The following is a 24,109-nucleotide window of genomic DNA, read 5'->3' as shown; positions in this document are numbered from 1 at the left end:
CTGAAGTTGCCTTTGGTCCAAGCCTGGTGTCTCCTGGACAGTGGGAAACATCCCTCACTGCTGCCAGGGGTAGGTGGCTACTGGCGACATCCCAGGGCTGGGATGAAAGGGGACTGTTGCATGGACTTTATCATACATGCTCCATCCTCCTTCTCAGAACCCACAGGAGAGAATGTAGAGAAGAGCGAGTCATTTCTCAGCTGCATTCTCAGGAGAAGCCAGTAGCTGTCCCTGAACAGACACCCAGGAGAGTAACCATGGCAGGTCTGGAGAGATATCTGGGTGCTAGTGAGTCCGACTAGGAGAGGGAGCACTGGGGGATCTGAAGTTTTAGCAGTGGTGGGGAGGGCTGGACCAGTGGGGCTGTCTCAGGAGTCATAGTTGGCTTTTTCCAGTGGGGAGGCTGTAGGTTACATATTGGGGGTAGGTTGGGGCATTAGGGACTCCAGGATGTGAGGCTGGTTAAAATGGAACTGCACACCCCCACACCTTTGCTCCAGCTAAAGGCCCTACTTTGACCTGTCCCCATTTCATGAAAATCTCCATCTCTACCCCGGCTCTCAGAAACCCCCTCTCTCCCATGGATATTTTCATGGTTTCTTCTGTTTTTCCATGGTTTCGTACAAATATTTCTGCCATCAAAATGATCAAGTACATTTAAAATGAGAAAAACAATCAAACAACTTATCTTTATCTCCTTCACCAGATATAGTGTTGTGTCTGAATTTTTCTATTGAAAAGTCCAGGCAGGCAGAGTCACCCCTACGTTTACTGCACACCAGGCCCAGGGCTTGCACCCAGCAGGGGCTCCGGGGCAGAACTGAGCTTCACTGGCAGCAGCGAGGGAGGACGGATGGGACTGAGCTGCCTGGGGAATATTTTAATCTTTATTTTTCAGAGGATTAAATCAATGCAGCTTCCACTTCTCCGTCTCTCCCCAGGAAATAACGTGTCTGTGCAAGGCACCCAAACCTTTTCACAAGAAGAAGTGAAATGAAACGGCCACACGATGGCATCAGCACCTAAGACATGAGAAGCCATGTTCTTGTTCAATGTGCATTGAAGCTGAACACAAGGGAGGTGTTTTTTCTTTGACTCCTAGGGCCCCCCCCCCACTCTAATCCACTTGACACCCCTTTCCTCCCACAGCCAGGAATAGAACCCAGGAGTCATGACTATTAGCCCCCCTACTCTAGTCCCCTAGACCCTTCTCCCTGGGACAAAGGAGAAGCTCTGCGACCCCTGTACTGTCCCTTTGCGTCCCTGCTTGTGCGGTACTTGAAACCCAATGGGGTTTCTTGGGCAGTTTTGAATCTTGCTCCCAGGAAGGGGGTGATTTTAGGTGCAGGTTCCAAACAGCACAATGAACCAGCCAGAAGGGGCAGGAGGTATCGGTGTAGGAGCTATTGAAATAATCTTAGCAACGTACGTCAGGGAAACCGTTATTAATGAAGTGTCAGTAAAAGGTCAGAATGGGATCGTCTCAGTGTCACAGTAGAGGGCTCTGTGATGGTTTTCAATTTGTCATCCCACCCTAGCCACCACCTAGCACATGTTTGAACCTCTTCTTCTCTTACCGTTGCTCGTTATCAGAGAAGGGGAGAGAGAGTGAGCAATAGAAACAGAGACCTAAGTGACTGAAGGAAACATTTCTTTGCTCTTTGCTTGGCTCTGTCAGTTATTTGGGTACAAACTAACCCACCACCCATTGTCTCTGCTGGGCAAGAAGAGCTCAGCTGTCAATGGGACTTGGGGAGCTTGGGACATTACTGTGAGTTGCTTGAATGTTTAGGTGAAAATCTCCTAAACATGGAAACAAACTCAAGGCTGCTGGAATTCATCTTGCATCTGTTGAAGCTACAAGGCAGAGTACTAAGTACAACATTTAAACTTATGTTTGACCTCAGAGAATTAAACAAATGTGTCTGTGAAAAGAGGGGAGTCGAGTTCACTCCCTTGTCCCCATCAATATGCAAACCAGGAACCTGTTGCTTTGCATTCCTGACATTGTATCGCCATCATGTGGCCATTTTGTCTCAGTCCCTCTAATTAAAAAATGGTTTTTTCCCCATTGAAACTATTTTCCTCGTAGAGATAGAGGAGCAGATTGATCTACAAAGGGAAGGTGATTCCAAGGCAGTTCTGGAGGAGACGGGAACGTTTTGAGCATCATTAAATTATTTTGTTGTGTCTCACAGGGAGAGAGAAAATAAACCTATTAATTTGAGCTACCAACACACTTCACAGCATGAAATACACAATTTTATGCTCAGTGAGTTGTGTTCATTTAAATAATATGAAAAATATGTTCCGGGCAGTGCGTGAAAACCTCATGGCATTAAACAACCCACTTGATATAGTTAATGTACTACATGATATTTAAAGAAGTTAAGAATGATGTGCTTATAAATAAATTTGTTGTGCCTTTTACAAACGCACAAGACAGAAGAAACTGAATTATTTGAGCTACTAAAATTTCTGCTTTCTCACAGCATTTTAGTTCTCAAGGTTGTTTTAATTTGCTTATTTTTTTGGAACTAGAAATGGGGAAAGAGTACACTGAAGTCAGTAGAATTACCGCAGCGAGGGATTAGTGTCATTATTTGTCTCTAACAACAGTCTTTGTTAACACAGAGTTAACTTTGACTGTGAATATCTCTTACCCTTCCAGAAATTGAGTTGAGTAAAACTCAAACTCTGGAAAAACATGGAATACAGAGTGATGGTACGTGCCCAGATAACCTTAACTCTGCCGTCTAAAAGAGAATCCCTGGTAGCATATGAGAAGAAAGAAAGGTTTGGGGAGAAATTACAGCTATTTCTTAAGAGTTTTTTATTTCTGTAATTAATTGATCCTGGCCCCATCAATTCATCCTGGCCTGGTGTCTGGCCATGAAATTAACTATTTACTATTTTTATCCCAGCATATTTAAAGATGAAACTGCTTTACAAAAGTTCCTTTATTTTAGGTGATACAAACAGGCCACTTCCCCAGCTATTTCAAGGAAATGGAATTTTCCCGACCCACAGAGAACTTAAAATAACACGCTCAAGATCAGACATTCCTTAGGAGAAAATGAAGGAAGAAAAAAACAAAACAAAACCACTAAACTCTTGCTGTTTCTACCCAAGTGATCAGTGAGAGCAGAAAGTGAGACCAAAGAAGTAAGACTGTGCAATTAACGATCTGGTACTACACTAACTCTGCAGTTACTTAGATGCAGCCACAACCAGCTCTATGGTTGATAAACCTACAGAGACTCTGCTGGTGATCATGAACTAGAAACACACTACCTTTCAACAGCTGCTATTGGAAGGCATCTGATGGTCACAAGGAACAACAATCTGTGTTAAAGGAAGGTGGCCATTTATTTGAGCCCCAATTTATATTGTGTGCACAAAGAGAGGATCGAAGGTGTAACAGGTAGTTTGGTAAATCTTGGTTATTTTATTTTTGTAGCAGACTCCTGTCCACCTCCAGTAGAGTTTTCAGTCCCATACTATGACAACTTACTTACCGAATGTAACACAAACTAGTCCATTCCTCCCAAGTGGATGTGGTTCTTGTTCTTCTGCACATTGTAGCCCATAGAAACTAAGGAGTTGCGATTGTGCATTCATATTGTACCTTTGTTTAACTGATGATAACAAAAACAAAACACTTAGAGGATTAAAACTGATTTCAGCTGAGGGACCTGTTTGCTCGGTTTTTATGCATTTGCACAGGAAAACGTTGAGTGTTTCCATTCATTTCAAGCATCCCCATTCAGTGGAACTAACATAATGGAAATGGATGTGCAAAATTTTTTGTTAAAGGATCAGGTTTCTAACAGGGCACTTGGATTTGAACCAAGGACCGCTTGAGCTGTAGTCAAACACTCGACCACTGAGCTATACCCCCATGACATTTACATAAGCAAGTCAGTGATCTTAGGGATTTTGAAGGACAGGCCCTGCCTCAGAGAGCTCCTTTTCCATTCCCAGACCATGGGTGGTTTTAAAAATGGGGTCTGATTAAACTTTATCTATACATGTAGGCCCCACAGCTTGCCCATCCAGAGACACAGCTTCTCCCATTGACACAGCTCCATCTCTCGGGGAGGTGGATTAACTACATGGACGGGACAGCTCTTGCCCATCCCCTTAGAGCATCTTCATTATTTATGAATAATAGGAAATAACCTACTGAATGGACAGTAACCAATGAAAAATCGGGGGAGATAGGAGAGAACGTTCTTTTTCTTGGATGGGTCCTGATGGGGCCCCCCCAAAAAAATGAAGCTGCGCTCGGGGCCCCACTAATTCTAAATCCTCCACTGTAGCAGGAACTCAGAAAGTCACACCTCAGTTAATGGCAGGATGGGGGTTTGAAAAAGTGATTCTTTTTTCCTCCCCTTCACAAGAAAGAAAGTAAGGGCTGGCCACTCTGGTGCAGAATACCACTTGTTCCTCTGGCTGAGGAAGTGGAAACCAGGCACAGACAACTGGTGTCTCCTGAAGGAAGGGGAAGGGCACAATTTCAAGGTTCAGCCTCACCCCATTACGATTAACAGTCCCTTCCAGGTGTGAACAAGACAGGGAAGGGAAGCAGCAAACGCAGCCCCTCTCCACTTACCCCTCCAGCAGCTGCTGTGCAGGGAGGGAGCCTGGCAGGACCACATGACGTAGCAGGGATGCTAACCCAGGTGGGGCACGTGACCCCACATACCGCCCTCTGCAAGCGTTGCCTCTGAAGTTCGGAAAATTCGTGAGTTCAAGGCACAGCTCCACACCCAGAAGAAAGCCCAGCACTACATGCCCAGGGTGAAGGGGTGTGCTAAAGCCTGGAACCAGGTGAGAAACCTTCAGCTCTTCAATCTAATGCAATCCTAACTGAGCTACTTTGGCAACAAGCAGGCCAACAAGGAAGGCTTAATACATTTGCCACAGCACGTGCTAGGAAGATTAAAATCCGGATGTCACAACGCAGGAGGCAAGCAGTGGACTTGGGCCCGGAGGGGCAGGCTGGGGCTTCCAGGATCCCATTCACACAAAGCCAGCCCCTGCCATGTCACAAGCTGTCACTGGTGCCCCCAGGTTGGCCAGAAAGGACCATCAGTTCTCATTGGAACAAGTCCACCCACGGCTCGCAGGCAACTCCCAAGCCCAGCGTAGCACACTGACTTGGCGAGAAAGGAGCCCACTCAGAGTCACCATTGCTTCTTTTCCTTCCATCCAGAACCATGCTGTTTCTCCTGGACTGGAAGTAGCCATCCCTGGGAAGCCAAGCGGCAGGCAAGGATTCTACGTCCCAGCAGCCAACCGCACCTCCCCAGGCTTTGGCAGAACGAATGGTGATGTTCTACTAACCCCACTTAGCTGCACTGAGGTACCTAGCTTCTGCCCTGCCTTCCTCAGCGTGACTTTCCTCTTTTGCCCCGTGCCTGCCTCACTTCCTCCTTTGGCAAGTCACGCAAGTGAAGCCAACAGGAAGAGCCGGCCTCTGTAGGCCAACCTCCAAGGGCAGAGGAGGCCAAGCCACAAGGTTCCAAAAGGCAACTGGCCTCGATCCTTTAGCTTTCCCTGGCTGACGCCAAGGTGCTTTTTCATCTCATTTCACCACCCTCTGTCCTGCAGGGGTTGGTGTTATCCCAAGGACAGGCCAGTGGCAGAAGGAGGAACCTTGCTGGACAGCTGGGAAAAGTAAGCCACCATGTTTCTGCCCAGATTTGAACCCGGGGCCTTTTGCATGTGAGGCAAATGTGATAACCATTACACTACAGAAACTCTGTCCCAGTGCTCTGCCCCTCCCTTTAAATTCCATCCACTTGGTTGGCGCTCATCCTGGCACACACTGATGGGCGAACCTGGAGAAATTGGTGGCAGCCTTTCGATAGGTCAGCTGGCAGAGCAAAGGACTGGAGCCAGCTCCCAGGAATTCACCCTTACGTCCACAGTTATAGGGATGTTTTTCTTGTCTCCACATTTGTCTAGTGCCTCCTTTCAACACTTGTCACCAAAGAGATCTGTTTCTTTTGCAAGCAATGTGTGGCTAGGCAAAGGCAGTCTTCTCCATTTCCTCAAAAGATCGCCCACGTTGTGTGGGGGAGGAGACACATTCAGCTAGGCAAGACTGGTGCTGGATCTTGAATTTCCACTTTACTCAGCAGGTGTCTCTTAGGGGGCTTTCCCTTCACCCCCTGCCCTGGTTCTTGTCACACAGGCAGAAATCAGGAGACCAGACGTCCGAAGTGCAGGCCGTGCAATGTTTATTGGGGTTAGTGTCAAACAAGCACTACATGCCAGCAGAGTCTGTTTCCCAGTGTTCTGTTCCCAGCTCTGACACCTTTATCCGTGTCCCTCTTGTCCCTTCCTCTTTCTTAGCAGGCCCCGATATGCCTGCAGTGCACACCCCTGGCCCTACGACCCCTTACAATTTATGGTCATGTTCTCGGCGAGTTGTGAGTCTGGGAGCTCAGTGTCACTTCTTTTGTACCCCATGGGAGAGGTGAGAAGTGAGGTTGTGTACTGGTCAAGGCCAGGCTGTTCTTTGGCTTTTAGTGTGTCTTCTGCCTCCCCCTCCTTGCCCCTCCCAACTGGTTGCTTGACCTTGGCTTGAGAGAGGAGCCAGGCAGCCTTCCAGTGTATATTACACTCCTACCATACCTAGTAACACTTTGGGTCTATCCCTTAACTTTTCCATTATACTAACAAACCGATCCGGCTGGGCAGAAGCAACCTACAGTGTCTTTGTTCTTTCTTCACACATATTAGCAAGGATATAAGAGTATCAAAAATCAAACCCAAAATTCTATCTCAGGCTAACAAACAGGCCTATATACTCACAGGGCCTTGGCCAGATTAGCCACATTGCTGCTTTCTGGGACTTTTCGTCTAACTGCTCTGTTTTTCATCAATGAGAATTAAAGGGAAGGTGAAAGAAGAGGAACTCCATTTCCTGCAAGACCTACAGAGATTGCACTAGCAGGGTCTCTGTGCGCAGACACACCCAGCGAATCACAAGCGCGTGTGTTGCAGCAATTGCAGTCCAAGCAACCGCCTTGCCAATGCCCGTCACAGCAGCCCCAGGCTCGTGGTTTGACTTTTTTCCAGTGCTCCTCTGCAAAGGAGCCTTTCCCTTAACAATGTATTAATTAGATTACCGATGGAGGTCTCTTGCATTTTCTAGAAAGACATCGGAAAATGTGACCAGAGGTGGTCACAGAATGATAGAATCTTAGCCTTAGAAGGGACCAGAAAAGTCATCTAGTCTAACCTCCTCTTCTCGGCCTGATGTTGTTTAACATCTTCATTAATTACCTGAATGTAGGAACAGAGCATACTGATCAAACTTGCAGGTGACTTTGCGTACTATTTCTCTGAGTTGGTTGAAATCTGCCTGTCGGAAGTCCAGTGTTCTTGTTTTGATGTTCTCATGTCCTTCTTTCCACAGGATCTTGAATTCTATCAGATCATGATCACTTCCTTCCCAACCACCTTCACGTTCCCAACTCATTTACTCCGTTAGTCAAAACCAGATCCAAAATGGATAACCCCCTGCTTGTTTCCTCAACTTCATGAATCAGAAAGTTGTCCTCTAAACATGCTGAGAATTTTCAGGCCATATTACATTTTGTTCTAATAGTCTTCAATAGTCCCAACAGATATGTGTCCCAGTGTATTCCGATATTCTTTTCCCACATTCTCACAAAAACTTTGCAGTCTTTTCACTGTTTGTGTGGCTATATGAAAATATACAAAATGTTAATGAGAATGCTCTCAATGTCTACCAGGATAGTATTCCCTGTAATTCAGTATACTTGTGCACAATGTGTGCAGGGCATCCAAGGCCTATCACTTCCCTTTTTAAGCTCATCTTTACTTTGGTGTGCAAATGTTCTCTTCCGTGACTATATCAACCACTAAAGTTTGTCTTTGTATTATCTGCTTCCATACTTATTCAGAACATTTATTATCTCAGCTGCAATAAGTTCTGATGTTTCTTGTGGAAGTTTGACAAAATCCACAGGTTTAGTTTGAAGACACAAGCTTCGTAAGCCTTCAAATTGCCATCCAAGAGAGGAAGCAATTTCACACGTCTGTGATTCAATGCACTGAGAGTTCCACGTAGTCAACATTTTTCAGGTTGTCAATTAGTTCATCCTTTGCCAATGGAACAAAAACATTTGCAACTTCACACTTGGTCTGTGCACATCAGCATGAGTGCTAAGGGCACTCACTATTCATTTCAGCTTTGGAGTCCCTCTGTCTATAGCTTGGCCACTAATACTACAGCACTAAAAAGAAAGACAGGTAGTTTCCTAATCAGCAGGATTTCAACCTGTGTGGGGACACCCCGATGAATTTCTGACCTATCACATTAAGCACTTGCCCCCAATTACCCAACATCCAGCTTTTTCATGACCCTTCAGTTGAGTTCTCCATGGGAGAGAGCTTCTAGGAATTGGTAGGTTGTGTCTGTTTTCTCCCAGCCTTTGGATCCTTGTGATACATGATCCTGAGGGGAACCATCTCCTGGAGCTTCCCCACATCCCGTTGAAATCATGACAGTGAGAAACATGTAAGTTATCTGTACGGTGAAAATTTCTGTAAAACAAGACAACATTTATCCTTTATTTGTGGTAGAGGGAAGCCTGATAGTTCCTATAAGGCCACATATAGCTATTTCTAAGGATGACTGCTTATACGGGGGAAATTGACAGTTGATATTGATATCAGCAGTTTCTGGGTATCATTTATATAAAGATTGCTCTTTAATAGTCTGTCAAATGTATCGTATTTAGTGTCGGAGAAAACCACAGTTCTCACTCTCAGGGAGAGGGTGCACTAGGACACCGGGTTTCCCCCACCTAGGCAGGTCTCTCTCAAGATAACCAATTAGAGCAAGTATTTCTACCTTTATTACAGACAATAATAAGCAACAGCTGCATATTGTTTATACATATTCCTTCATGATCTCTTATTTTTCTTACCATTTCTCTTATAGTCGGCATTCTATTCTTATCTAATACAAGGTCACAATAGCTTCTTTCACAATTGTTTTCCACTTGCTTTGCACTATCCCCGCTTCTACAAATCTCGCGTTATTAAAGCTAGAGTTAGCCTGACTCCTGCTCATTTCAGAGGCCTGCATCCAAATTCCCTTTCTCTACTTCCACACTAGCAACATAGTATCTGCACACATTCATAAATGTGTCTGTAGAGTGGATATCAATTACTCTCTGAACTCACAGGGATGGCTTTTATTATGTCCTCCTTCTGCCAGATATTCATTTACAATCATAATCAACCTTTATAATCTCTGCATTTCAGTTATTTCTATCAAGGCTGGGTTTTTAAATAGAAAATGAAAGTGGCCATTCGCGCTGGTGTTTTCAGAGAAATTTAACCCTTTCGTCAGTTGGAGTCGGCAGCAACAAGGGCTGGGTTCAATGCCTAGAGCAGGAGAGTAGCAGAGACAGAGGAGGAGAGGGAGTCCAGAGAGGGGAAGTAGATGGATTGAAGCAGTGAGAGCTGGCCGGCATGCAATAAGCAGAGAGTTACAGGTGTCCACAGACAGCAATAGCTACAGGCCCCAGGAAATGGTCAGCACTCAGGGCTTTGAATCCTGCAAGATGAGTTCAAATCTCAGTGGGACCACCTGGTGCTGTGTTGGTTTGCTGTAAAGCCCAGGAGATCAATGTGCTTGATTTCCTTGTCCCTAGGTGTGCCACAATGAGGGTTTTTTTCCCCTTCCTATTGGGTGACTGATGCCCACTGGAGCTAGGTCTTTGGTCTGGCTGGTTCAATGGGATGGCTGCAATAGGTTGGAGCCCTAGAACTTGATACCCTGGCTAGCGATTCCTGAGGGCTGACTTGATGGTTGTGTTTCTCTTTGCTTCACAAGTTTGGTCCTTGTACCTGCACGTGCCATGCTCTTCCTCTTGTCCACATGGCACTTAAAGGAAGGAGTATCAGGGCCAGGCTTAATAGTCAGCGATAGGGAGGAAGAGTCCTAGGCTGGAGCCCAGCGCACCTCTTCTCCTCTGGGCACCTAGAGCAGCTGGTGCTGACAACTCCAAGGGAAGGCTTAAAAGTCACAGAGCAACCAAGGGTGGGGCAAGAGGAGGGGAGGACCATGCCTATACGTGACCTGAGGACCTCCACAAAGATGCCCAGCCAGTCTTCTCCTTGCCACCTGCAAGCCAAACCTCCACTGAAGGCCACCCACAGACCAGCATGTGTTCTGAGGCCAGCATCACAAGGTGGTAGGAAAGCAGAGCCACCCCACCCAGCCCCCAGTGAGGCCTCTTACCATTCCCACTCAAGGGGCTCCTTTTGGTGTTGGGGAAGGAGATTTTCCCCCAAGAAGCTTTTACCCAGCCGCTGAGAAGCCCAGAAGCACCCAGGGACTGCTCTTGTGGTGGACGGAGTAAATGCTTTCAGACAGCTTAGCTAGCTCAGCTGAAACACCTCTGGCTCTGAAAATTGAGGTTTTGATTCCCTCTTGGGGTTCCTCTTCAACAATACAACACAAAATCTGCTTAAGCCCCCTTCCCCCAGTAATCTGGGGAAATAACCATGGCTGGGTGCCTCTAAGAAGAAATACTTTCCCAACTCACAGGCACTGAGTCTAGAAAAGAAAGCTTTAATAAAAAGGAGGAAAATAACCTTGTATTAATTTGGGAATACCCCACAATCAGAATTCATAATGTAGCACTATGAACAAAACACCCACCCCACAGTACACTGGGGAACATCCTTTTGCCTTGGGTTCTTATATCCAGAAACCAAAAGCTCTTTGGATGTCCCCTCCCTTCTCTGCACCTCACTCACAATTGTTCTCCTTGGTCAGTGAAAACCCTGAGTAGCATCTGTGGAATTCACCTCTCACCCTCGGGGGAAAGGGGGAGCCCCTTTCTCGCTCCTCTGTCTGGACACATTGCCAGTCACTTGCCATTCCACCAGATCACCACTCTGCTGGCTACCCTCTCTCGTCTAAGATGTCTTGAGGTCCCACCAGGAATGGAGGAAGCTCTCTAGAAGTGGCAGGCCCTGGTGCCCGAACAGTGGCCCCGTCCCACCTCTTGCACTTGAGGTCACACTCCTAATTGCCCCTTCTCCCCAAAGCCCCACTCCTGCACCGCCTCTTCCCTCCAAAACCCCACCTCCTGCTCGCTGCCGCCTCCCCAGCATCACTCACCCTTACGGTCATTAAAAAGTGGGAAGGCTATGCCCTCCCACTTGTAAAAGTCATGGGGCCTTGTTGTCCTGTCCCCCACCTCCCCGTTCTGGCATGTCTTGGTACCTCCACTTAACACATCTTTCAGTGATTTCAGCTGTCAGTGAGGGAGCCTCACGGCTAGTGCAGACTAGGCAGTTTCTTATATTAGAGACGCTGTCCCAAAGCAGGACTAATGCTTAGACCTGGTTATCAGTGATTTCAGATCTGTTGGTTTGCAGCAAGTCTCGAAATTGAGTCTTAATCAGCTCTGTGGTTACACTGTGAAGAACAAAAGGGTCAAATGGTGCCTGGAACCCTTAAGAAGAACCCATCCCGTCAAGTACCAACACTTGTCACGACTCTCTCTCAACTCTACTTAGAATTTTTTGGAGTCAATCCTTGCCTTTATCAACCTAGGGGCCTGGGAGAAAAGCCCTGACAAAGGGCTCCAGATGACAGTGTTGAAAGGAGACAGGCTGAATTTGTGAGTTCAAGCCTTCCCTGGTTTTCATTAACCAAATGGCTTTAACCCACATATTTGGCCCTATGGAACCTAGAATTCCGACACTGAGGAGGGGAGGAATCAAAAATGCCCCCTTCACTTATTATCTCCTCCGCAGGGTGCAGGTCGGAAAGCAGAAATCTACAATCCTTTCTCCCTCACCAGCCCCTGTATCAGGATCTCTCCAGCAGAGCCTAGAGTCCTGCCCATCCTTTGAGCCCCCTTGCAATCTTTTCTCCCCAAACCCTCCTTTCTAAGTGTTCTAAGGAGCAAGGGAGCCATCAGTGTCTGTGGCAGAATTATCTACTGCAGTCCTCTGAGTGGTTGGTGAGCTGAGCTAGACCCCTTCTGGAGCTCTTCAGGGATGAGATTTTGGTGAATTGTAACAAAAAGAAAATCTCTCCTGTTCGGGCCTGTTTGTCACCTTTTGCCCTTGTACCTCCCTCAGCCTCTGTTCTTCCTCATAGGGGAGATGCAGAGACAAGCCCCAGTCTTTCTGTCATACAGTCTGTAGCCGCCTCTGAAATATTGCCACTGGGAGAGTATGGCTCCCAATTCTTCCCTAGAGGGATTGCAAGAGCAGTTACCCAGTTGGGCCTGGGTGTGTCAGAAGTCCAGGCTGTAGGGTGCAGGTGATCTCAGGCCTATAAGTCCCCTGCCTGAGGGGAGGCCAATGCATGTGGTGGGCCATAAGCACCACAGGGTTTAACCCTGTCCGCTTCCTCCCCCATGTCAATTATTTAGATGATATGGAAGTACACCCACGGCTGGGGATGTGAATTTGTGGGCCTGCAATTCAGCAAGGGGATTTACAGTTGAGCCTTGGCTGGAGGTAATTTTCATTCCACACAGCAGATACATGGGGGATACATGGGGACCAGGTCCTGGTTCCTCTATTGTGAGCCAGTTCCCCATGAGTACACACTAGACATCACTGAATATACACAGGGGATAACCACCTGTGAATATTCTCCAGGCCCAAGCCCATTTGTAAAGCTAAACACGACATAGGACAATAAAGAACTGTGGCGTCAGGTCCCTGAGAAAATCAAGGCTAGCAGGCAAAGAGAGAGAGCAGAGAAGAGAAGGAGAGATGGGATAGAAAAAGTCTCTAGAGAGGGAGCAACTGGAGAGAACCAAGGAGAGCAGTGGACAAGTCTTCCATCTGCGTGCTAGTGGTCACAGGTGTTCTCCGGAAAAGGCAAGGCCAGATGGTCCTATGGCACTCAGGACTCAGTATCCTGCAATCCCAATTCACATCTTGGTGGGTCCTCCTGACACTGCATTGGTTTGCTGCAAAGCCCTGGAGGCCCTTCCCCACAGCTCCTCAGTAGCAAAAGAATCTATCTTTTCCCTCCTGCTGGGTTACTCATGCCCTCTTGAGGGAGGTCTTTGGTCAGGCTGGCTTGACAGGACGGACCCATGCAATAGTTTGGGGCCCCACAACTTGAGAGTCTGGCTAGAGATGCCTGAAGTTCTATGGGTTGACCTCATGTCCGTGTTTCTCTCTGGGTCACCTGATGCCAACAGTCTTTTGCCTTTGCACTTGTCTCCATGCTTTTCCTCTTGCCCACCTCGTTCTTAAAAGGAGTGCCAGGACCAGGCTTCATAGTCAAGGAACGAGAAGCAGGAGCAAGTGTCCCAGGCTGGAGCCCAGCACACCTTTGGGCACCTTGAACAGGGGTGGCTCTAAGGGAAGCCTTAAAGCCAGAGATCTCCAGAGGGTGGGGAAAGAGGAGCGGGGACCATGCCTGATTGTGATCTGCAGACAGCCACAAAGACACCCGGCCAGTCTGCTCCCCGCCTTCTGGCAAAGCAAACACCCACTGCAGGCCACCTGCAGACCAGCATGTGGGGCAGCTGTTGACATTCAGCAGCCAGCATCAGAATGCTGTAGGAAACCAGGGCCAGGCCCCCAGGTGGGGCCTCTCACTCCGGGTGCTCCTTTTGGCAGTGGGGGAGGAAATTTTTCCCCAAGTAGCTTTTCACCAACTGGCGAGAAGCAGAGAAACACCCAGGCTCCAAAGGTGCTATCTGACCAGACCCATAAAGCATAGGGACAGGCACAGATTTGAAAGAGGGGGACTGCTCTGCATGCTAGCCCAGTTGTCCGCCCACTTTCTTTGGCAAACTGGGAAACCAGAGGCTAGATTGGGACTATCTAGGGCTCACATGCTTATCTTTGCTCACCCCAGCCCCGCTGGATCCAGAGCCTTTGCCCCAGCGGCCAAATGGAGGATTTGGCCCTAAAGAAAGCAGGGCTTTCAGCCGAAGTGAAGGCGAAAGAAGCACAACTGTAATGGGACTCGAACCCTCAATGACAAAGACAACTTATTTTTAGGCCACATGGTACTAGACAGCTGGCTTTTGAAGCATGTTATTGGAACCATAAATGGATTCCACTGAGAGGACCCCTAATTTCTCATTTGCATGCATGACCTTGTTCTTTTCTCTCCCTCAGTCCACGTCAGCAGGAGAGCTGGGAGAGAGTTAGAGGCAGCCTTTTAGCAGGGGAACATGGTGCAGGATAGGAACCTCAGGTGTGGGTTTTACACAGGAAAAGGCAGGTAACTGTTGGAGTGCATCTAGGGGGCCTGCTATGAGATGGCTGTCTGTTGTCCTCTTAATTGTGCATCGCCCCTGCCCCTTACCTTCTGCTGTGCCCTCTATGCTGCAAACCAGCAAGGGGAGTTGAATCATTGCCTCTTTTTCATGTACACGGGAGAAACGTTGTTACTTAAGTCTTCCTTGTTTCCAAGCCCCATGTGAATTCATGACATGCCTGGACTCTGTGAATGCAGCATTCATGTGTATGGGACTGCCTCAGGAGATGACCCTTGCTATGTGTGAAAGGAGCTTTTTCTATGCTGCTAGGGAAGGGAATGTGAGAGTCCATTCACAGCCTGGCTTCCTACAAGCTCTGAGGAAGCTACGGGATCTGCAACAGAATTCTCTGCATCCTCAGGTTATCCTGGTCATCCAGGGCGGCAGGATTTGGCCCATGGTCAGTCAAGGTGCGACAGCTGCTGCAGTCTTACATGGTGAGTCCTGCAGCCTCTCTCGAAACTGCTCTGCCATATTCTGCAGGGCAGCCTCACTGGTTGAGAATCTGGCAGAAGAGAGACCCTGGAGTAGAGAAGGAAAATGTCCTCAGCAGTCACAGCCGGCAGGAGCAGGGAAGGCTGGGTTTGTTTTTAAACTTCTTTCCCTGCTCAAGCCTTTAATCATTCCTGTGTCTCTTCTCTGAACACTCCGCAATTTATCAGGAAAAACAAGCAGGCAAGCAAAGAAACCAAACCAGGCTGTTCTGACTGATGTAACAATCTATTGCCTTCCAAGGTTTTATATAAATCAGATCATTCGAGGGCTTTTGGTTAACTGGCCACCTAGTCACTTAATATTCACCAGTTCAAAAAGTTAGCAGGTCAAATTAGTCTTTCCTTCAAAATCAAAATGAAAAAATAAATCAGTGAAAGAAAATAACCTGAAGCACCTTTTCACAGCAGACTGGGGGAATACACAAGGGAAAATGCTTCTCTCTCCTGACCCTGAGTAACATTTCTGTATGTCCTTGAGATCCTGTCACAGGGACAAGGGTTGAGGATGCAAATGACATGTTACGGCTACATTGGTTTGTACATTCCTTTACTCCTTCGTTAGTGATAAGAGTGCATGAGCTCGAACTAATCCAGCTCTGACTTTCACATCCTAGGGTAGTTCCAGGCTGGTAATTACAAAAAAAAAAATAATTATTTCTAACCTGAGCAAGTTCAATCTGGAGTTATTGAGAGATGATAAGTACAGAGCCCCAGGATCCCTTTCTTTCACCAAATTCTTTTTAGGGTACATCACATTAACTGTGTGGGTCTCCTGCTATGAAGTGTCTGTCCAGTGGCAGCTCCCCCTGTATTCTCCCGTTTATGAACTCATCTTCAGTATATAGGCCACTGAACCTAGTGACGGGGGAGGGTCCCAGTACTTTGGCTGCAGCCCGAGCGAGAACTTCTACACCGCAATTAAACAGCCCCCGGAGCCAGAGCCTGGCAAGCACAAGTCAGCTGGCCTGGGCTGTGAGTTTTTAATTGTACTGTAGATATACCCTTGGTGTCAAAATCCCAGCTCTCTCACTAGGGAATCAAGCCCTAGTCCCCCATGTGACAATACTCACCACTATACTCATGAGGCAAGAACTGACAGCTGCCCCTGCACAGGGACATAGGGGAACATCCTGGGCAGCTCCTTGGACAGCTGTGGCTGTCAGGAGACCCAGCTAGGCAGGAGCTGCTCTGGGTTCTGTGCAGGGGGAGGTAAACTGGTCTGCTGACTCCATCAATAGACTGCCTGCCCTGTCAATCAGGCTGACCTGGAGTGTTGGCCTCTCCCCATTTACCGTGGGGACTGTCATTCTCAGGGTCCTGATTTCCCATTGACCCTTCCCCTTTCTTTTGGTACTGGAAACTAGCCAACCAAAAAAACCCACTAAGTTTTAGTAAGGGGCCAACCCTCCCCTGACCCAAGCCAGCCCTTTGAGGGTCACAGATGTGCACAGAAGACAGCACAAGCTGGTCCCGTGGTGTAACAGTCCTGCAATCTGAGGTCAAATCTCAGTGGGACGCCATGTTGGCTTACAGAAAAGCTCAAAGCGCTCACTTTTCCTGTCTTCAGTTGTGCAAGAGCAAATCCTTTCCCTCCTGCTGGGTGACTCATGCCAATGGAGCCAGGTCTTTTGTCTGGATGGCCGCAATGGGTTGGGGCTCTAGAACTTGCCACCCTGGCTACCATCCTGCTTTTTGGGATTATCGCTGGTTCACTTGGTGCCCACAAGTTTGGCCCTTGTGCTTGTTGCCACACTTTTCCTCTTGCCCACATGACACTTAAAGAAAGGATTGCCAGGGCCAGGCTTAATAGACAGAGCTAGGCAGAAGGGAGGAAGAGTCCCAGGCTGGAGCCCAGCACACCTTTCCTCCTCTGGGCACCTAGAGCAGAGGCAGCTGGTGCTGACAGCTCTGAGGGAATGCTTAAAAGCCATAGATCAACCATAGAATCATACAATATCAGGGTTGGAAGGGACCTCAGGAGGTCATCTAGTCCAACCCCCTGCTCAAAGCAGGACCAATCCCGAACTAAATCATCCCAGCCAGGGCTTTGTCAAGCCTGACCTTAAAAATATCTAAGGAAGGAGATTCCACCACCTCCCTAGGTAAAGCATTCCAGTGTTTCACCTCCCTCTTAGTGAAAAAGTTTTTCCTAATATCCAACCTAAACCTTCCCCACTGCAACTTGAGACCATTACTCCTCATTCTGTCATCTGCTACCACTGAGAACAGTCTAGAGCCATCCTCTTTGGAACCCCCTTTCAGGTAGTTGAAAGCAGCTATCAAATCCCCGCTCATTCTTCTCTTCCGTAGATTGAACATCCCCAGTTCCCTCAGCCCCTCCTCATAAGTCATGTGTTCCAGTCCCCTAATCATTTTTGTTGCCCTCCATTGGACTCTTTCCAATTTTTCCACATCCTTCTTGTAGTGTGGGGCCCAAAACTGGACACAGTACTCCAGATGAGGCCTCACCAGTGTCGAATAGAGGGGAAAGATCACATCCCTCGATCTACTGGCAATGCCCCTACATATACATCCCAAAATGCCATTGGCCTTCTTGGCAACAAGGGCACACTGTTGACTCATATCCAGCTTCTCGTCCACTGTAACCCCTAGGTTATTTTCTGCAGAACTGCTGCCTAGCCATTCGGTCCCTAGTCTGTAGCGGTGCCTGGGATTCTTCCGTCCTAAGTGCAGGACTCTGCACTTGTCCTTGTTGAACCTCATCAGATTTCTTTTGGCCCAATCCTCCAATTTGTCTAGGGCCCTCTGTATCCTATCCCTACCTTCCAGCGTATCTACCTCTCCTTCCAGTTTAGTGTCATCTGCATACTTGCTGAGGGTGCAATCCACACCATCCTCCAGAACATTTATGAAGATATTGAACAAAATTGGCCCCAGGACCGACCCTTGGGGCACTCCACTTGATACCGGCTGCCAACTAGACATGGAGCCATTGATCACTACCCATTGAGTCCAATAATCTAGCCAGCTTTCTATCCACCTTATAGTCCATTCGTCCAGCCCATACTTCTTTAACTTGCTGGCAAGAACCAAGAATGGGGCAAGAGGAGGGGAGGACCATGGCCAGCTAGACCAGTCATCCACTGTTTCTTTGGCAAATCGGAAATGGCAAAGGCTAGCCTGGAAGCATGTAGGGCTCACACCCTAACCTTTCTGATGCCCAACCCCCAACTCCTTCCCAGGGCCTAACTCCTTCCAGGGCTCTAGCTGAAGCCAGAGCATTGGCGTGAGCAGCCAAGAAGAGGTTCCAGCCCTGAAGAACGCAGAACTTCCAAAAAAAAAGAAGGGAAAACTACACAAGCACAGCCACAAAGGGACTCAACCTTCAGTCACTGTAATGAGAGTGATCAGATAAGGTGAGCTATTACCAGCAGGAGAGCGGGGGTGGAGGAGGGGAAGGGAAGACTTTTGTAGTGATTGTCAACTGCTGGAAATGACCCACCTTGATTATCACTACAAAAGGCACCCTCCCCCAACCGTTTCATGTTCTCTGTGTATATAAATCTCCCCACTGTATTTTCCACTGAATGCATCCGATGAAGTGAGCTGTAGCTCACGAAAGCTTATGCTCAAATACATTTGTTAGTCTCTGAGGTGCCACAAGTCCTCCTTTTCTTTTTGAGGGGCAGAGAGTCTCCAGGCACAAAAAGTAGAGTTCCCAGTGAGATGTGAGACTTAATTCTATGGAGTCAGGTGCAGACTTTGGTGGGGAGGCTTAAGCATGGGGGATTAGGGTGCACCGAATGGACCGGCTGTATAGCTGCGTAGATTTAGTTGCCCTGAGGCCCAGGAGGGAGGAGGAGGAATCCTGCTGATAGGCAGAGGCCGTGGAGAAAAAGAGGAGGGGTTCCTGGGGCTTTTTTTGCCTCTCTTTTCCCTGCCTGCTTGCTCTTGTCGTGGCAGGAACATCAAGCTCTGAAGGTGAAGAATTCAAGCCCCTGTCCGGGCAGTCAGCTTTTAGGTTTCCTTGTGCGTCGGGAGCCAAATGATTGCTGGTGGTGTCCAGCGCCACACACGGATTCCCAGAAGCAGTGGCAGTTTCCTGGAAAGGCCCCTTTCTCCTGCTAAGTCCTTAGAAATCTGGAGGCGGGCTCAAATCCACAGGAGCAGGCCCAGACAGTGCAGTCTCCGAGTGGCAGGAAGCACTGTGGGGCCAGGTGCTGAGAAAGCCAATGTGAGAGAGGGAGCAGCTGCGGTGAAGTAATGAGTACAGAATGCAAGTGTCAAGCGGGGTATGACCCCGCTATTGTGGTGAACTTTCCTGGCTTATACACTACCCCAGTGGAATTGGCTAGGAAAAGGATCTGAGTCCTCATTCCCACCCCCTTACCCAGAGGCCTGCCTGACCTCAAGGACTCTCTTTCTACTCTCATTTGTGGCAGAGTCCTCATAACCCTGACAAGGCTGGGCCCAGGATTCCTGAGGGGTTCAACCCCCAGTCTTGTCGTGGTCACTTAGAACAGGGGCTGGGGCCTTGCTTATCCCCGAGGCCTTGCTTATCTCTTGCTGTCACGGACGAGTGGTTAAACTGTTGGCCTGAAAATCCATGGAGATTTCCCTGCACAGCTTTGAATCCTGCTCACAGTCAGAGGCAAGCACCAGTCCCATCAAGACCAGTAGGGTTAGTGCTCCTCAATCACCTTGGTACAATTGAGAATCCCAACCCCTCTGCTTCTGCGGATAATCGTCAATGATAAAGGAGAAGGGGTGAATCTTTGAGCCCTGGGGGAAAGGTCCCATCTGCCCAGACTGGGTGCCAAGGAAATGGAGGGGCAGTCAGTGCTTAGATAGCAGAGATTCAGGCAGTTTACACACTGCTGGGACACTGTCTCTAAACAGAAGGCAAGTGCAATGTGTTTGGGCTGCTGCTGATGGCCAGTAAAAATGCTGGATGCAATGAGAGATGAGAACAAAGGAATGGAGGGTCAGTAGCAGCTCCACAAAGGGCCAAGGTCAGACACCCCAATAGTGGACACCCTGGAGCATCTTAGAGACAAAAGGTAAACAGGGACCAGGGCCCTGAAATGTCCCTCTCCTGGGAGAAGAGCCCCTGGACATATAGGAGCTGGGTTGGTTGTGGGGTGGAAGGTCCAATGGGGAAAAACGGCAGCTGAAGTCCCTCCAAGTTATGGAAACTTGGCAAAGCAGAATGAAAGGGCTTGACACCCTGCACAGCTCAGCCGGGCGGGCATGAGCAGATTTTGGGGCCTGGGACTGATCTGCATGGGCAGCAGCACCACAAAAGGCAGACTGGGATCAATGGGCCTAGGGAATATTTCCATCCTTTTTTTGTAGGTACGATGAACGTAGCCTTGACTCCTGGGTCTTCCCCATGGACAGAATATTTTGTTGCAAAATAAAGCTTTTAATTGAAAGGAGTAAAATGAAATGGCCACACGATGGTGCCAGAGACTAAGGAATGAAAAGCCCCACGTTTCCTAAATCATAGAAGATCAGGGTTGGAAGGGACCTCAGGAGGTCATCTAGTCCAACCCCCTGCTCAAAGCAGGACCAATCCCCAACTAAATCATCCCAGCCAGGGCTTTGTCAAGCCTGACCTTAAAAACATCTAAGGAAGGAGATTCCACCACCTCCCTAGGTAACACATTCCAGTGTTTCACCACCCTCCTAGTGAAAAAGATTTTCCTAATATCCAACCTAAACCTCCCCCACTGCAACTTGAGACCATTACTCCTTGTCCTGTCATCTGCTATCACTGAGAATAGTCTAGATACATCCTCTCTGGAACCATCCTTTAAGTAGTTGAAAGCAGCTATCAAATCCCCCCTCATTCTTCTCTTCCGCAGACTAAACAATCCCAGTTCCCTCAGCCTCTCCTCATAAGTCATGTGCTCCAGCCCCCTAATCATTTTCATTGCTCTCTCCAATTTGTCCACATCCTTTCTGTAGTGGGGGGCCCCAAAACTGGATGCAGTACTCCAGAAGTGGCCTCAACAGCGCTGAATAGAGAGGAATAATAAGGGGAGGGGATGGGAAGAGGTGGAGAGGGGGCAGGGCCTGTGGCAGAGCCAGGGCTTGAGCAGTGAGCACCCCCTGGCAGATTGGAAAGGTTATTGTCTGTAGCTCCAGCCCCGGAGTCAGTGCCTATACAAGGAGCTGCATATTTACCTCCCTGAGGAGCCACAAATTGGCCACTCCTGGAATAATCACTTCCCTCGATCGGCTGGTAACGCTCATATTAATGCAATCCAATATGCCATTAGCCTTCTTCGCAACAAGGACACACTGTTGACTCATATCCAGCTTCTCGTCCACTGTAATCCCCAGGTCCTTTTCTGAAGAACTGCCGCTTAGCCAGTCACTCCCTAGCCTGTATCAGAGCATGGGATTCCTCCATCCTAAAGGCATTACTCTGCACTTCTTGTTAAGCTTCATCAGATTTCTTTTGGACCAATCCTCCAATTTCTCTAGGTCACTCTGGACCCAATCTGTACCCATCAGGGATTGGATTCTTTACGTGCTTTCACAAAAAGCAGATCTTCCACAATCTCTTACGGCAGATTTTTAGGGGTACTGTGATTCAGTACTTATGCTATAGGGTGCCTTCCCTGTGTGGATTTGACAGGTGGATCAACATAGCTGCACATTGTGACCCTTCTTAGGGTGCTGAGGGATGTGAGTCTCCTTGTTGCCACCTGCCACTAAGAAGAGGGAGTTTTGCATTTGGCAGCTGGATGTTTGCGACCAAACTCACCCAGCCTGTTGGCCACTCAAGGACAGTAGAGGCACCCTAACCCCTGAGTTCCTTCAGTGTGCCCCTTTCTGGGGTCCAGCCCCGATCACCAGATACTCAGAGAAATCCCAGATCCTCTCTTCCCAAAGCAATGGTATATCACAGGTTATCAGTTTTACTGTAGACCACTGCTCCTATATCACACACAGCACTTGAGATGAAGTGAGCTATAGCTCACAAAAGCTTATGCTCAAATAAATTGGTTCGTCTCTAAGGTGCCACAAGTCCTCCTCTTCTTTTTGCGGATACAGACTAACACGGCTGCTACTCTGAAACCTGTCACTTGAGTACAGTTATCAAACAAGCAGAAATTTATTCAACAAGGGATAGAGATTCAAACAGAAACAAATGTGAGTGATGGAAACCAACCGTTACCAACAAAACAAAATCACAAAATGCAACCTACACTTTTTAATAGTTACCTTTCCTAGCTAAGTGGATTTTCACCTCGCTCTTCAGTCTATTGCAGTGATTGCTAGTCCCTAGGAGCCAGGGCCCTGCCTTTGATGATGCAACACTGGTTGCTAGGGATCTCCTTGGTGAATGGACCCTGAGTGTTTTTCTCCCCCCGTTATAAATTGACTCAATCTTTTGTCTTTATTCACAGAAAGGACGATCTCTTTATAGTCATAGTGTCCTTTTCATTTCCACAGGGTTTTGATGTCTAGAGTTTGTCTTTGATAGTTTTCCTTTAGTTTTTTTGGGTTGGTGCAAAGGTTGACAAAGGAGCAATACATTGCATAAGTGGTTATCAAGTGACAGCTGACAATTCCCTCCCACTTGATTGGGCCGTCCCCACCAAGACCTATGACTGGGGTGACTCACTTTCATGACAATACCATAAGGGCATAATTTTCCATGTACTTCTATTGCTCCTTCAGTATGACTCATACACACCTCTTGCAGTGATTAGGGGTAACAATAATTTACAAGCTTTCAGTAGAGAGCTCACTGCAATGCTTCCTGGATAAAAATCATAAAATCAATGTATTTGGTGTGGTGAGTTTGAAAGGTCTGAGACAGGAGTTGCTTGTGAATAACAGTGACCTCTTTGCCAATTAGCACCAATGAGCTTTTGTCACACATGCAGTGAGCTATACAGTCACTCCCTGATATAATAGAAAGGCCAGCACAAAAAAGAGGGAAAGGAACAATAAGATACTAAAATGACAACGGTTGGAACTCTCCATTTCTTTCAGTCTTTTTATCGATGGGTACGAAGAGCTGTAGCTACAGTTGAGGAACAAGGCGATTGGACAGCTAGCTCAGCCCTCCATACTAGTAGCTTTCTCACATACAGGAAGATGGGTCAAAATTGGAATTCATGTTATGACTTGTTTCCCATAGGGGATCAATCTGTCTAAGGCTATGTCTACACTTCAAACACTGGAAGTAGTCTTCTGGCAACCTAACACTGTCTACACTGGGGTTCAGGTCACACTAATTCCTTCTCTCACTGGAGTGGATTTTTCACACCCTTGAGCGATGTGGCTATGTCAACGTAGCTTTGCAGCATAGACCAGCCTTTAGATGTCTTTTTCATATGAAAGGCAATGGACTTCAGCCTTTCCTTGATACTGATGGTTGACGATTGCAGCTTTCCCAGCTGCAGGACATATCCTACGACAGACGTCATGCCTTTCCTTTGCAAATTAGAGAAATAGGGAACACAGTGACCCGTACACTCTAAGTGTGTAAAAAGTTATACAACTTGTCTCCACAAATAGTTTTCCTTTTAATAGAAATTGACTTTGAAGCTAAGCAAAATACGTACTATTTGAAATACAAAATATTAAAATCTACACTGGGCCAATATTCTCTTGTACACTCTTTCTCACACACATTCTCCAACACCAACCTCTGGAGGTTTTCTACCAGAACTCCTTACACTACAGGGGGTAAATTAAATCAAATGAATTTTCAAGGCTAGCCATCATTTCCTGTATGACTAACAAAACAAAAAACAACACAAGTTTCAGTTTTCTAAAATAATTCAGATTATCACACAATTAGTCTCTTGCTCTTTAACCAATAATTTCACCTATAATTTCATTTTCACTGGTAACAACAACATATTCAAAGATCACAAATTCTTGTCACATATGTTAGGCCTGGTCTAGAGTACATGATTATTTCGGAATTAGCCAAGTTACTTCAAAATAAAACTGATTCCGTCCACACCAAAACCAGTTTTTTGATTTAAAGGGCTCTGTACTCCGATTTCTGTACTCCACCTTGGCAAGTGGAGTAGCGTTAAAATAGAGATCACAGTTCCGGGTTACAGGTACTGTGGACACAATTCAATGTTATTGGCCTCCAGAAGCTATCCCAGAATGCTCCCTTGTGATCGTTCTGCACAACACTCTGAACTCCGATGCACTAGCCAGGTAGGCAGTAAAAGCCCCGGGAACTTTTGAATTTCCTGTTTGGTCACCATCAGCACAGGTGACCATCAGCATGGTCCACCATCACAGGCAACCATGCAGAGTCCACCATCTCAAGAGACCACACAGTCCCGGATTCACAGATGA

The 24,109-nt window shown here is 47.5% G+C and overlaps 2 non-coding genes across 2 annotated transcripts; both read right to left on the bottom strand.

Moving 5' to 3' along the window:
* Window positions 1-3,829: 3,829 nt before the first annotated feature.
* Window positions 3,830-3,901, bottom strand: TRNAC-ACA (transfer RNA cysteine (anticodon ACA)). The gene has a single exon. It is a non-coding gene; the product is annotated as a tRNA-Cys (tRNA).
* Window positions 3,902-5,693: 1,792 nt separating this feature from the next.
* Window positions 5,694-5,766, bottom strand: TRNAV-CAC (transfer RNA valine (anticodon CAC)). Its single transcript has one exon. It is a non-coding gene; the product is annotated as a tRNA-Val (tRNA).
* Between the last annotated feature and the right edge of the window lie 18,343 nt (window positions 5,767-24,109).

Source organism: Eretmochelys imbricata, chromosome 28 (assembly GCF_965152235.1).
Source record: "Eretmochelys imbricata isolate rEreImb1 chromosome 28, rEreImb1.hap1, whole genome shotgun sequence".
In the NCBI taxonomy this organism is placed as follows: Eukaryota; Metazoa; Chordata; order Testudines; family Cheloniidae; genus Eretmochelys; species Eretmochelys imbricata.
This window is presented reverse-complemented; position numbering and strand designations above follow the sequence as displayed.